Here is a 13,505-nt window from a genome sequence, read left to right as displayed (position 1 = left end):
GGTTATTACATTTAACTGAAACTAAACTAAAAGTAGAAGGGGAAAAAAAACTTAGTTAACTAAAATAAAAATAAAAACTAGACAAGACATCCTTTACGAATACTGTATAAGATTATATTAGTTGTCACTAAATAACTGAATGATGTATGATGAAGACAAAATAAACCTTTTTTGTGTTCCTCAATGTAAAATTTTAAAAATTAAAATTAAACCGGATGTCCTGACGATGCCAAAAATGCAGATTAGGTTTCATTTTCTCTTGCATGAAACATAAAACTACAGACACCAATATGGAGATGGATTCATGTTCTTCTTTTATTTAACTATATGTTCTTCTTAGTTAAACCACATCAAAATATATTTATGTATTCATATGCTCATATTTTTTTTTAACAAAGCTACATCCTTTTTAAATCTAGAACATAACAGTACATGGCATAGTAGCATATGTTCACATTTTCCAAGACTTTATCTTCTTTAATTTTATTGTATTTATTGTGTTGTATTGTATGTACTTATTTTTTTCCTTAACTTAGTTTCTCTTTTGAATATCTGTGTTGTTTAGCTGTCGCTGTTCTGATTTATGTATTGGAGAATGTCAGTAAAGTGATTGTAAGTCCTCCATTTCTTGCCCAAGAAAGTTAAATAACCGATCTGCAAAGATGACTTCTGTTGTCTAAGCACCCAAAGTAACTGAAAAGCAAATATGCGCTGACTCAGAGTGGCTAGAGACACTTTTAATTGGACTTAAACAGGTGGTTCTATATAATAACTGTACATTGCATACAGTGGGGAATGCTGTGGTGCACTCATGTAGTGGTTGCTGGCCTGATAAACTCCACAACCCTTTCAGCATAAGAGATGTGGAGTTTATTTATTCATCATTTTTTGACCCATTGAAAGGGTTGGCACAGCTGTTGTTGTACTGTGTGTTATATTTCACTTAATTTGTTTGATTGTTTACAGTGTAGTACCTTCAGTAGAATAAGAAAAAGTAAAACCAATGTCAAAGGTCAAAGGTTTTTTCTAATAATCTATTTCTTTAATTTTCTAAAAAGAAAACTTCACATACTTCAAGCTGGAGTAAGAAACAGGATGGCAATCTCCCTGTGTTAAGAAAAAACAGATTGCAAGGCAATTCCACAGGTCGCCCGATGGAGGCAACCGGTCTTCTAACAACCATGGTCAGATTCACTGCAGTAACTCCCAGAAATATTGTTGAAGGTTTGTAAATAAGTGTTGTTTAACTTATAAAGACAATGATAACCAACTGTCATTTATTGTCATTCTGCATGAACAACACATCTGCGCTCATTTTACAATAGGGTACTCAACTCATCTGGTTGCAGTCTGGTTGTACTCCAGTGTAAAAGCTAGTTTTCTGAGCATCCAACTTATTTTGTTGTAACTGCAACAACTATGTTAGTATTTGAGCAGGAATTTCTGTTTCAAATCTACAAGTTTCTAGCTGAACTCTGATTTTAAGTAGCATATGTGAGTTACTGCAACAGATAGCAACAGATTTTTACTTTTTCCTGAGTTATCACAGTTAATCAACATATTATCACAAAGGGATCTCATGTAATTGTCAACTTAACTCCATTCAGTTGCAAACTGAGAGTGGTTCAGCATTATTGGTATTTTATCGCAAATTTGTCAAAGTCAGTTTAATGGCAACTGACTGAGTGGTTGCAGACCTGATCCCTATATTTGAGGCAACCATTTTAAAGGCAACAAAGTTGATTGTACTCAGTCGAAGAGACTCTGATAGCGCTTCTTTGCTGGTAAAAACACTGTGATTAAACTAATGCAATTATAGAATTAAATAGTTCCTCAAAGAACTTTTTTTGTCCATCATGACCTTTTGACTGATATTGAACTTTGGTCAGTCAAGAACATTGAATTAACTGTCTGTATGGCTGTATGCCAGTATAAGACATTCTTCATTTTCTGTCTGTGTCCTGCATGACCTTCTTTCACATTTAGGTCGTAATTCAAGCAAAGTCTCCATGATGAAACGTGTATTATTCATCATTAAGACAAAGGGAGAATTCACACCATTGTTAAATCTCAACAAAGCATTTCTAAGGAGTCGGTGAACTGTTCTGTTTGAGAAGTGCTCTGTTGGTTTGATGAATAAAAATCCCATCCTCTCAACGTCAGTTTCAGAGTGACAAATGTACTGTTTGATCTGGAACAGACTGATGCTTGGCTTGCATACAGTGATAACAATGAGCTTTGAAGCTCCATCAGTGAGATGTGCCTAGTCACTACTGTCCCATTTGATATATGCACGCACACACAGAGAGAGTTTACTATAGGTACTATAACACATGCTTCTCTGACAGAGCTGATTTCCATAATGTGAAGAGGATTAGAAAACATAAAAGCATAAAACACAGCAGCTTGGAAATTGTTGACCTACAGAAGGCACTGTACAGTGAGATTGGCAACAGTTCTCAGACCAGGTCAATGCTCATGACTTTTTCATGCAGCACCTTAAACAATGTAATAAACATGTTGAACAATGTGCCATGCACAGTATGTCAGCTTGTGTGGGCTTGAGGCAAAATGTGGAAGTTTGCAGGATAAAAGTCTGCATTAATTCAACACTGCGGTTTGCAAATAAGGAATTTTTTTTCTTGCCAAGCTCCATAGAAAGACTGCATTGGAAGTTTGATCTACATTTCAATCAGGCAACAAATCTACCCACTTAGTCAAATTCGGAGCTGCTGCCTGGCGGTGGTAAGCCAAAGTAAGGAGATGAAAGACTAGGAAAAAGACTAGCAATGAGGCGCACAGAAAAACACGTAGCTCATTTTGGATGTTTGAGGATCATGCCTGAATCAGCAGTTGAAACTGCAGCAGCATTAAATAATAAACAGCAGGTAACAGTAGGTGTGCAGTGTGGATGGTGAGGAGGAGGAGGAAGGCCCAAGCCTTGCGCTTTGGCACTCTTTCAACTCTGGATGGACTCTTCATGTGGTAGGTTTGGGTCGCCGACTAAATTAGCTACCACTGAAATGGCCCCAAGTGACTGCAGCGCCTCCTCCTCGCCATAGTCCCTCCATCGTCATGAAAAATAAAACAGATACAACACCCCCGCGTTAGGGAAGCTTTCAACCCCTGCTCAGCCTCACTTTAATATTTCATGGCCTCCTCTTACTTATTTTAGTGGGAATAATTGATCTGGAAAGAGCACTGCCATGCAGTATGAAAAGCTCTGAGGAGCTGGGCAGAAAAAAAACAAAACAAAGTTCTCTTATGGTTTCCAAAAACTTGAGATTCTGCTGGTTTTGTTTGCTTGTTTGTTAGGTGCTGCCAAATAAAGAGCTTTAACTAGAATTTCTGATTTGTTGAGCAGAGAAAATGCAATCTGAAGTGTGGCTGCTTTCAGAAAGACAAAATGTTCCAGTGCTTGTTTAACGGCTAATGGGTAGGTTGCTTTAAAAGGTGCATGCGAGGGCATTGTGTGCAGCTGTGGAAAAGCTGTTAAGAAAACATTTCTATCAGCAACCTCACTCCACTTCTTTTTTTTTTTTTTTTTTTTTTACACCCTGAGACGCATAGCTTATTCATTCGGCCAACTGCACTCCTGTCCATTTCAGACCAATATTTACCAGCATTACAAATAAATACATCTGTTCAGCACGCGGTGTGACCCTTGTTTGCCGCATGCTGTGTTATCGTTATCACTGGGTTCCTATTCCAGCAGCCGGCTTGGGCAGTCTGAAAACACAATTGATTCTTTTGTCAGGGATAAGGGCTAAGGTCACCCAGGGTCAGGAGCTGCATTCACCGATGCACAAAAACATCTCCGGAGATCTGCACCTGCAAGCAACTCACCTCTTGCGAATTGCCACAGCAGTCCAACTTAATGATTTGTAACAAATGAAAAGTAAAACTGTCGGGGAAAGATATGAGTGGATGACCAGAAAAAAATGTTAGGTATGTTTCTGACATCGGCAGAAAAAGCAAAAAAAAAAATCTCCTTGGAAAAACAAGAAGTCGACTTTTCAGCCATTTTGTTCGCCAACAGCCTTTTGCTCTAAAAAATTATCTATGTTGTTATTGAAAGATTTTCTGTTGAAGTGATGGAAGAGGTATTGGATATGTTTCTGTGTGTGTGATGCTGAGTAAAGGAAATAGAATACCTCAGTGACAGGTAGCACTGCGACCCAATGGAAGGCCAAGACAAATAAAGTCAAATGGCCATTTATCATGCTGACACTTGAAATCCCATCTCAGTAATTACAGCTGATGCCAGGCCTTGAGATCAAACCAATCACTTCAGTTGAGGAACAAATGATGTGGAGCCGGGGACCATGGATTCCTTTAGAGATCAATGGACTTCATCAGGAAGCAAGTTAAACTAAAAAACAGTAAACAGTTGTTTCACATCCAACAATACATTTGCTGCATGTGATGGATCTCAACAGTGTCTAGTCACCTTTCTCTGAGATATTGGAGACAGGAAGAGCTAGAGTGGGAAACAATCAATGCACTGGTGAGAGAACAATCCCTCTCCACATTGTGCTCTATCGCTGAATGGGCCAACTACATATCATCCGTTGAAAGCCAGGTCTCTCATACATTATGGGTGTATAGCTTAGAGTTTATCGGGGGGCTTTTTGCAGTTGACATTTAGGAAATAAAACTGTTTTATGTAATATTTAAAAGTTAAATACATTTTCAAAATGGAATAAAATGATTTGCAATCTGCATATCATTACTTACAGGGTTATATTAAAACCAGTGTTTGAATTTAACTTTTATACATGATCAGAATTAGATGAAAAGATTTAAAGTGCTCTCACGTTGCGCTTGACCCAACAGTCTTCCAGTGCATGTGGAAAATATTCTCAGCGCTTCACTTGTTCCACATTTTACATTTTTCTCAATTACATTTTACCCCAAATTCTACAAACAATCTTCCATAATGATACGATGAAAAAGGTTTGCTTGAAATTCTTGATAATTTATTAAAACCAAAAAACCCCAAAATCTAATATTCATAAGTATTTACAGGCTTTGCCATGATATTCAGCTACATCCTGTTTCCACTGATCACCTGACAGATATTTCTGCAACTTGATTGGAGTCCACATGTGGTAAATTCAGTTGACTGGACATGTATTGAAAAAGCACACACCTGTCTATTTACAGTAAGGTCCTATAGTTGACAGCGCCTGTCAGATCATAAACCACACCATAAAATCCAAGGAACTGTCATTAGACCTCTGAGATAGGATTATATCGAGGCACAGACTCTCTGTGGAAGGGAACAGAAACATTTCTGCAGCATTTTATGGTGCAAAGTCAAGTGGGTACACTTGAAGAACTAGGGTTCAACATTTATACTCATGGCAAAAACAAAGCACACCCTCAGGATATCATGAAAATTATTTCATCCTTTGCAAGTCTGAATTTAGGTAAATACATCCCCGCGAACATCAATACATGACACATTACACCATGTCATCATTTATTTAACAAAGATTTAGACAAAATGCACAAGCAGGGTGTATAAATAAGTACACCCCATGATTGACTGTCACTCTTAGCAGCAATAACTTGAGGTTTTCTGTATGACTTTTTAATTTTGACCCACTCATCTTTACAGCATTGCTTCAGTTCATTGAGGATTGTGCCTCCACTCCTCTACCCCCATGCTTATCAGTTAGTATGAATTGTTTGTGCTGATAAGCTGTGCTTGGTTTTTGGCTAATGGCCAAACATCTCCACAGTGCTCTCCTCTGACCAACGGACATTGTTCCAGAAGTTATCTAGTTTGTTCAGATGTAGCTTTGCAAACCTAAGATGTCCTCCATGCTCTTTTTAGAGAGAAAAGGCTTTGTCCTGGAAACCCTTTCAAACAAGCCAGACTTCTAACAGAATTTTAATTTTAACATTCAGCATGGTAAATGAGGCCGGTATGAGCCTGAGATGTAACTCTTTGGGTTTCTTAAGTTTCTCTGAGCGTTGTACAGTCTGGACTTGGGGTAAACTTCCTGGGATGTCCGCTGCTGGGAAGATTGGCATCTGTCTTAAATATTTTCGAGTTGTGAATAATCTTTCTCACTGCAGACTGATGGACTTCAGATTGTTTGGAAATGGGCTTATAACTCTTCGCTGACTGATAATTGCTTCTCTAAGATCATTGCTGATGTCTTTCCTCCTTGGGATTGAGGTGTGTTATCACACAGCTGAATTCTCCAGACCAGAAAACCACTAAAACCTCTGGTTTTACAGAGGTGCCCACACTTGTTGATGATCAGTTACTCAGGTTCATTAGATTAGCAGAACCTTGTCATGGTCTCCCAGTCCTCACTGGGGTCTCTGTCGAGGTTTGTTTTCTCTCTCCCTTTCCTTGTCTCTCTCTTCCCCTCCTTTCGCTATTTGTTTGGTTTGATCTCCTCATCAGGGCGGTACTAATTGTGGGTTCCCGCCTTTGGCCCATACACCTGTCTTCAATCAACTTACCTGTGACTCATGAGCATGTCAGGCAGCCACTATTTAAGGTGGTGGTTGAGCTGCAGTCTTTGCTGGATTTTTGCACCCTTTCGTTAGTGAACCCCCGGCTCTTGTGACTACTTTAGCTCTCGTTTTTCTTGTTTTTTGGATTTTCAACATTGTTCCTCCTCTCTCCTTGGATTTCCCCTCCCTTGGACTATGGTGAGCCCGATTGCCTGTGAGTGACCATTCAGTGAAGAGTGTGTGAAGACTGGATGCTTGTTCCCTCTTCCCTGGATTCCTGGAGCCCCATTCCCTAATTGCACCTTTGTATATAACACGCTGGGACCTCACTGTAAATAAACAGGCAACTATGATAAGCATTAGTCCTACCTTGAGTGCTTTTGGCCCTCAAGGCTACAAAAAGGGTTATTTCATATTTTTCAGTTCAGCACATCCTGTGTCAAGGGTGTGCTTTTAGCCTTACAGGAAAATAAATGAATCTGTTTATAAAAGTAATACAATGATATATCTTTAATCTGAACAATTCACTAAATATTCTTTTGTTTAGGCTTTTAGGAATGAATGTTTTTCAAAGGACAGATTAGTGTGATTTCTCCTTCAAAAACAGAGTGTCTCGCAATATAAATAGAGTTTGAAAGTGTCTGCGATTTCATGTTTCATTTGACCGTAGGGAGTATCTCAGGTTTCTGGGGGGGAAAGTGCTGACACTATATGCTGTTTCACCATCTGCTCAGTGTCCTGTGAGATCTCTGTCTTGTTCATACATAGGCTTTCTGGCTGGTGTAAGTCAGTAGGATGTAATGATACATTTCCAGCTTGACCTCTGCAGTACATTTATTATAATGAATGTACTTAAATTCATAAATGTTGAGGGTTATGAGAATAATGAAGGATAGATTTAAAAAAAAAAAAAAAAAGGCTGGTAGATTCACAGCAGAAACGCTGGTATAGTAGGTCACCCATTATGCTTGGCTCAGCCCCAGATAACTCCAGAGTTTTTGCAGGAAGATGAGTCAAAAGGTGAAGAACCAGATGGAAACACTCTGTCCTTTTAATATGAAAGACCTTCCTTCATCTCAGAAAATATTTTAACAGGGAAACACCTGGAGCACCTCAAGCGCTCCATAGGCAGTTAGATACTCCCAGCTCTAAATGATCCAACACGTACGTACAATTTAAACCCTTTACTGACTTCTTAAGTTGAAGGCACCTAATCTGATCATGATACTATGACCATTAAAAAAAATAATATTCTTGCATTTCTGTAGTTTATGAACTTCTTTTGGTAATACATTTTTAGAATTCTTGAGACTTCATAATAACATCAGTTTGTCAGAAAAAGCTACAGGTCTTATAACTTTACTAGTGTGCACCTACAGTACACTCAACAATAATTGTGAAAAAACAAGTCGATCATAATAGAGAGAGAAATCTGGAACACTAACGTTGCATCAGTAAACACAATAAAATCCAACCGCAAGATGTATTGAAGGATTGCCAAGTACACAAAAATACAATAGTATACAAGTGACCTTGCAAAGAAAACTGTTCATTCTTTTGGGGAAAGACAGAAAAACATGCCTTTTTTATAATCTGAGATGATTCATTTACTGTTATTTTTTTCTTTAAACTACAAATAAATACTAACCTTCTTCATTTTTTCAAGAGGTGAGAAGATACCGCTCTCTATGCTAAATATAGAACCACAAGCCAGTTACCTTAAATTAGAGCTTAGCTGACACAAAAGCAGCAGGAAGCAGTTGGCATTGCTCCGGTATACATTATTATGTATTATGTAATGCATAATGCACAATTTGTTGTACCAGTTCAGATGCAAACACCTCAACTGGGTCTTTTTTAATATAGAGGAGTAGCTGCTCTACTCGAAGCCCCTCCTGAGTGACCAAGTTTCTCATCTTATCTCTAAAGGACAGCCCAGACACCATTCGTGGGAAACTCATTTCCTCCTCTTACAGTGGTGGGAGAAACTGTTGTCCCCCTTCCTGATTTCCTATTGTTTTGTATGTCTGTGAAGGTTCTCAGTCATCCAGGTCATCGTAGTCAAAGGAGCTTGCAAAGAAAAGCGTCTGGACTTCTTTAAGTTGCTTGAAGACGTTTCACCTCTCATCCGAGAAGCTTCTTCAGTTCTAAGGTCAAATGGCCGAGAGTCCCAGATTTAAACCCAGAGGGCGTTAATGCGTCTGGGGAGGGAACTCAAAACTGGATTATAGATGGCAGACAGTTGGTGTCGTAAACCACCGCCTCTGTTCAAAGATGGTCGCTCACAGTGGACATAGATGGCTTCTTTCACTCCTCTTTCAAACCATCTGTCCTCTCTGTCCAAAATGTGAACATTGGCATCCTCAAAAGAGTGTCCTTTATCCTTTAGATGCAGATGCAGGGTTTAAATCTGGGACTCTCGGCCATTTGACCTTAGAACTGAAGAAGCTTCTCGGATGAGAGGTGAAACGTCTTCAAGCAACTTAAAGAAGTCCAGACGGTTTTCTTTGCAAGCTCCTTTGACTATTGTTTTGTATGTTTGTCACACTTAAATGTTTCAGATCATCTGACACATTTAAATATTAGACAAAGATAACACAATAAACAAAAAATGACATTTTTTAAAGTGTTAATTATTAAGGGAAAAACAAATTCCAAAGCTACATGGCCTTGTTTGAAAAAGTGATTGCCCTCTAAACCTGATAACTGGTTGGGCCACCCTTAGCTGCAACAACTGCAATCAAGCATTTCTTGGTCCACTCATTTTTGCAGAATTGCTTTAACTCAGCCAGACTGGAGGACTTTTGAGCATGAATTTCCTTTTTAAGGTCATATCACAGCATACCAATCAGATTCAGGTCAAGACTTTGACTAAGCCACTCCAAAGTCTTAATGTTATTTTGCTTAACTCATTTAGAAGTGGACTTGCTGGTGTGTTTTGGATCATTGTCCTGCTGCAGAACCCAAGTGCGCTTCAATCTGAGGTCATGAACAGAGGTTTGAGGTTTTGAACAGATGGCTGGACGTTCTTCTTCAGGATGTTTTGGTAGATGGCAGAATTCATGGTTCCATTTACCACAGCAAATCTTCAAGGTCCTTAGGCACCAAAACAGCCCCAGACCATCACACTACCACCTCACTACCGACACCAAAATGGAGACCTGTTGTCGCCTAGTTACACTTAGAAATTCTATTCAGAAAGATCATGAACACAATCAGTGACAAAGATGTGCACCAAGCTCTCACTGCAGGACTGAATGGCCCAGAATAAGGCCAACACCCCATGATATCAAAGCAAAACGTCCAAATGATAAAGAGCTAGTTCAATATTCCGTGATGATGATGAAAATCTCATTGTTGGTTTGGTGCATGTAGATTGGGTGGCAGTTAGGAGTGGACATGTTCTTGATCATTTTTTCTGCTGCCTACTTAGTCACTTTTATACCATAACATCTTCTGGCACTAACCACCACTGGTTGCTCTCCCAGCTGTTGTTCTTTGTAAGAACAATGATACAGTTATGCAATAGGTCTATAGATTTTATTTTTCACACTTGGCTTCTATAACACTGTATATCCTGTTATAATAAGCGAGCATTAGTACTTTTATATTCAAAGCTGCAAGTGCAATAAACACTGAGTACAGTGCATTATTTTTCTTTTAAAATATAAGAGGCAGTGAAACTTCTTGGTGAAAGCACGTTGTCATTTCTACATTCTGAAGAAATAGATCTTGTGCATTATCAAAGCTCATAATGGACTAAAAGTACTGACACTGACTTCAGCAATGATCTTTGAATAAATAAATGTTTAATACCTTAATAGGTTTATAGCAGTGCATTATACACTGAGTTGAACCTGTACTAAAACCAGTGTGCATGCAGAGAACATTTCTCTAATGTGCTGCTGACGCAAAGCTGCCGTGACCTGACCGGTGTGAGCTACAAATTTCAGTTTGTCAGTTGTTTATCTCATGATTCTTTAATCCATCCCCTCTCAGGCCACTTAAGCCCAAAAGGCAAATCCATTCTCTCTTCTGCCCTTTATAAGTGCAGTGAGAAACGCACTGATATTTTGACTGCAGGAAAAAAAACAAGCTTAAAAAAAGAAAAGCTTGGTCCATCAAGACAAACTAAGTCTCAGTGCTGATGCTGCAACATGGGGACTAAGTGCGCGTGCTTTGTTTTCCCATGAATACTGTTACCCAGTGGGTTACTGTTTCATGTATCATTTATTATCTCCTGTATAACTTCATATGCTATCAGTGTAACAGCTTTTTGGTTGCTGCTATCTCTATTTGAGTTTTACGCTTCAGAACATGAGCACTGATCATTCAATCTGTCAGAAGATCTTCATCAGTCGAACTGCTGTTTCTGAAGAGCACGATGGGAAACTGTTGATATTGGCAAATGATTAAAATTGTCAAAAATAGTATAAACAAATGCTGCAGGGCAGACTTTCTGTGCAACATAGTGTTAGGTGCTCTTTAACATGTTCCTGCAGTGCTCTCCCTTGTTCAGAATATATGCTCTGTCAATTAAAACACATGGATGGATAGATGTATTCAGTCAGCATGCAATCTAAGCTGAGCCACTCCTCTGAGGCAGGAATTACAGAGGTGTGACTCCACCATCTTCCCTTCAGAGGGATGAGGGCGAATGGCATGAAGACAAACAATAGTAGCAAGAGCGTGGAGGCCTGCCTGTGCAGCACAGAGCCTAAACAGCATTGATTGCCGCGAGTCGCTCTGAGTGGTTTTGATAACATTTCAATAAATATTGAAATGAGCACGACTCTCTGAGGGCACTCTAGCGCAGCTGGATTGACAACAGTGTGGAGAGGAGTTTCTGTGAAGCAGCGCAGGGTGTGCTTGTGACTGAACAAAATGTCTTTTGGCACAACTATCTTAGGTCACATAAAATGCAAATTGAGTTTTTTCAGCTCATGCAAAAGTGAGCATGGCATTGGTTCAACAAGACAATGGTCAGAATGCTGTTAATCGAGCTAGAAGGGTAGCATGTGCATGCACAGTGACCACAACAAATCAAACCCAAACCTTTCTGGGCAACTTTTCTTCACTTCTGACTGTTTCCTGATGACAAACCAAAGCCTGGATACTTATCACCTGCCTCGCAGTGTGCACACTCCTCTTCACATTCAGCTGGCTCTGCACCCCTAAGGGTCATTGCCAACCGCCGAACCATGAACCTCTCCAACAACTGCATGGTTAAATAAACCGCACAGAGCCATGGAGCTGTGGTGTAGCGCTGGACACTTTGTTATACATGTGTCTGCACATCAATTTAATTCACTCTGTGGTGTGACTGTGATTTGCAGCTTGGCTGGCATCCACGACAGAGCTCTGCTTTAGCACTGATCAAATAGCCTCACTAATGGCTTGGGATGATGACACTGGATGAAATTTCTTCCACTGCTATTCCAAGACAACTTCTGTTAAGACAACAATTACATGTAACTTGGGGATGTAGTAATAGCAGATTTTGATCTGTTCACAGCAGAAAAACAGATCGGATAAGTCTTAGAACAATTCTGGCGTGATCATTAGATTTCACGTGACAGGTAACATGAAGTTTTTGCCAGATCAATTTGCATTGAGCTTTGCTACTTTGGCAGCATGGCTGGTGTTGGTGTGAGTACTTGGTTTAGCAAGGAGACACATCTAAATCAATGAATGATTGATGAGAGCAAAAAGCAACTGTTTGATAGCGAATGAGAAGTAAAAGTAAGCAATGAATCAAAGATTTGCAGGTTCTGACCTGCAGGGATTGGAGAACTCAGATCTTAGATTCTGGAGCCATGTCTCCACTTTGTGACATGACAAACCAAAACTGCTGGCTGTTTATTGATTTTCAAGTCAAAGGCTAAAAGAGTGGCTTCAAGAGCATCAAAATTGCACTTTCATCCTCACCCAAGTTTGTCTTTTATCTTCAGACTAGACTGCACTTTCCAGCTCGAATGATGGAATTAGAAATCTAATAAAACCATGACACACAATTGCTCCTCTGTAACATGTTTTCTCAGCAGTAGTGTGCCTCTGGCAAAGACATCACAACAAGCAATTTCAAGAAATATTCTCCTCAAACAAGTTGTTCACAAGTAGGGAAAGTTGGCCTGTTTGACGCAGTCTTGAAATTTTGAAAGGACTCTCAGTCACTTGCTTCTCCTGTGCTTCTTTATCAACCTTGAAAAATATAGTGATAATGCGATCAATACAAGACACAAGCACAGTGCTAAAATAAAAAGATTCTTAAAACAGAAAAGCTTTAGTTTCTATGAACTGTAGTATTTCTATTTAAAAAAGAGTCAAAAGTTGCGTTTTTACAGTGCTGTGACTAACTGAACTGAATGGTCATTCACCCACTGAGCTGGATTTCGAGTCACTGCTCTGACAAATCAAAGCTGTCAGATTCTTAGTTCATAAATCTGGTTCTTGGTTTATGGTTGGTGTTGATTGTTTCTCTTTGTACTTTTAGTGTCTGTTCCATCATCTCTGTTCTTGTTCAGTGTGAACAGTCTTCTTGTCTCCATATTCAGTAATGATTTTTGGGGGGTTATTTCTATTTAATTTTGATTTATGTTTTTTTTGTTGTTTGTTTTAATGTAGTGTCTTGTTTTGTGTTTAACTTTCTGCCTGTCTGATTGTTTATTAATGAATAATTAATTACTTTTGTATACTGTTTATATCTAATAGAGCACTTCACTCTCCCTTCTAGACTTTCTACAAGTAGAATGTGAGGCAGAGCCTTCAGCTATTGAGATGCACTCCTGTAGAACCATTTCCCAATTTTGTTTTGGGAGATACATGCTCTCTCTGCCTTTAAGATTGGACTGTCTTTTGGTAAAGTGTAAAGTTAGAGCTGGACCAGGTGACTCTGAACTATCCCTTAGTTATGCTACCAAGCTGATACTGCTGACTGATTTCCTGCTCCACTCACTTTATTTCTCCACTCAAGTCTTTTCACTCCTCAGGTGTTTGTATGCCACTACTGCTATCATTAAATTGTGCCA

This window comes from Pelmatolapia mariae, linkage group LG9 (assembly GCF_036321145.2).
Source record: "Pelmatolapia mariae isolate MD_Pm_ZW linkage group LG9, Pm_UMD_F_2, whole genome shotgun sequence".
Classification (NCBI taxonomy): domain Eukaryota; kingdom Metazoa; phylum Chordata; class Actinopteri; order Cichliformes; family Cichlidae; genus Pelmatolapia; species Pelmatolapia mariae.
This window is presented reverse-complemented; position numbering follows the sequence as displayed.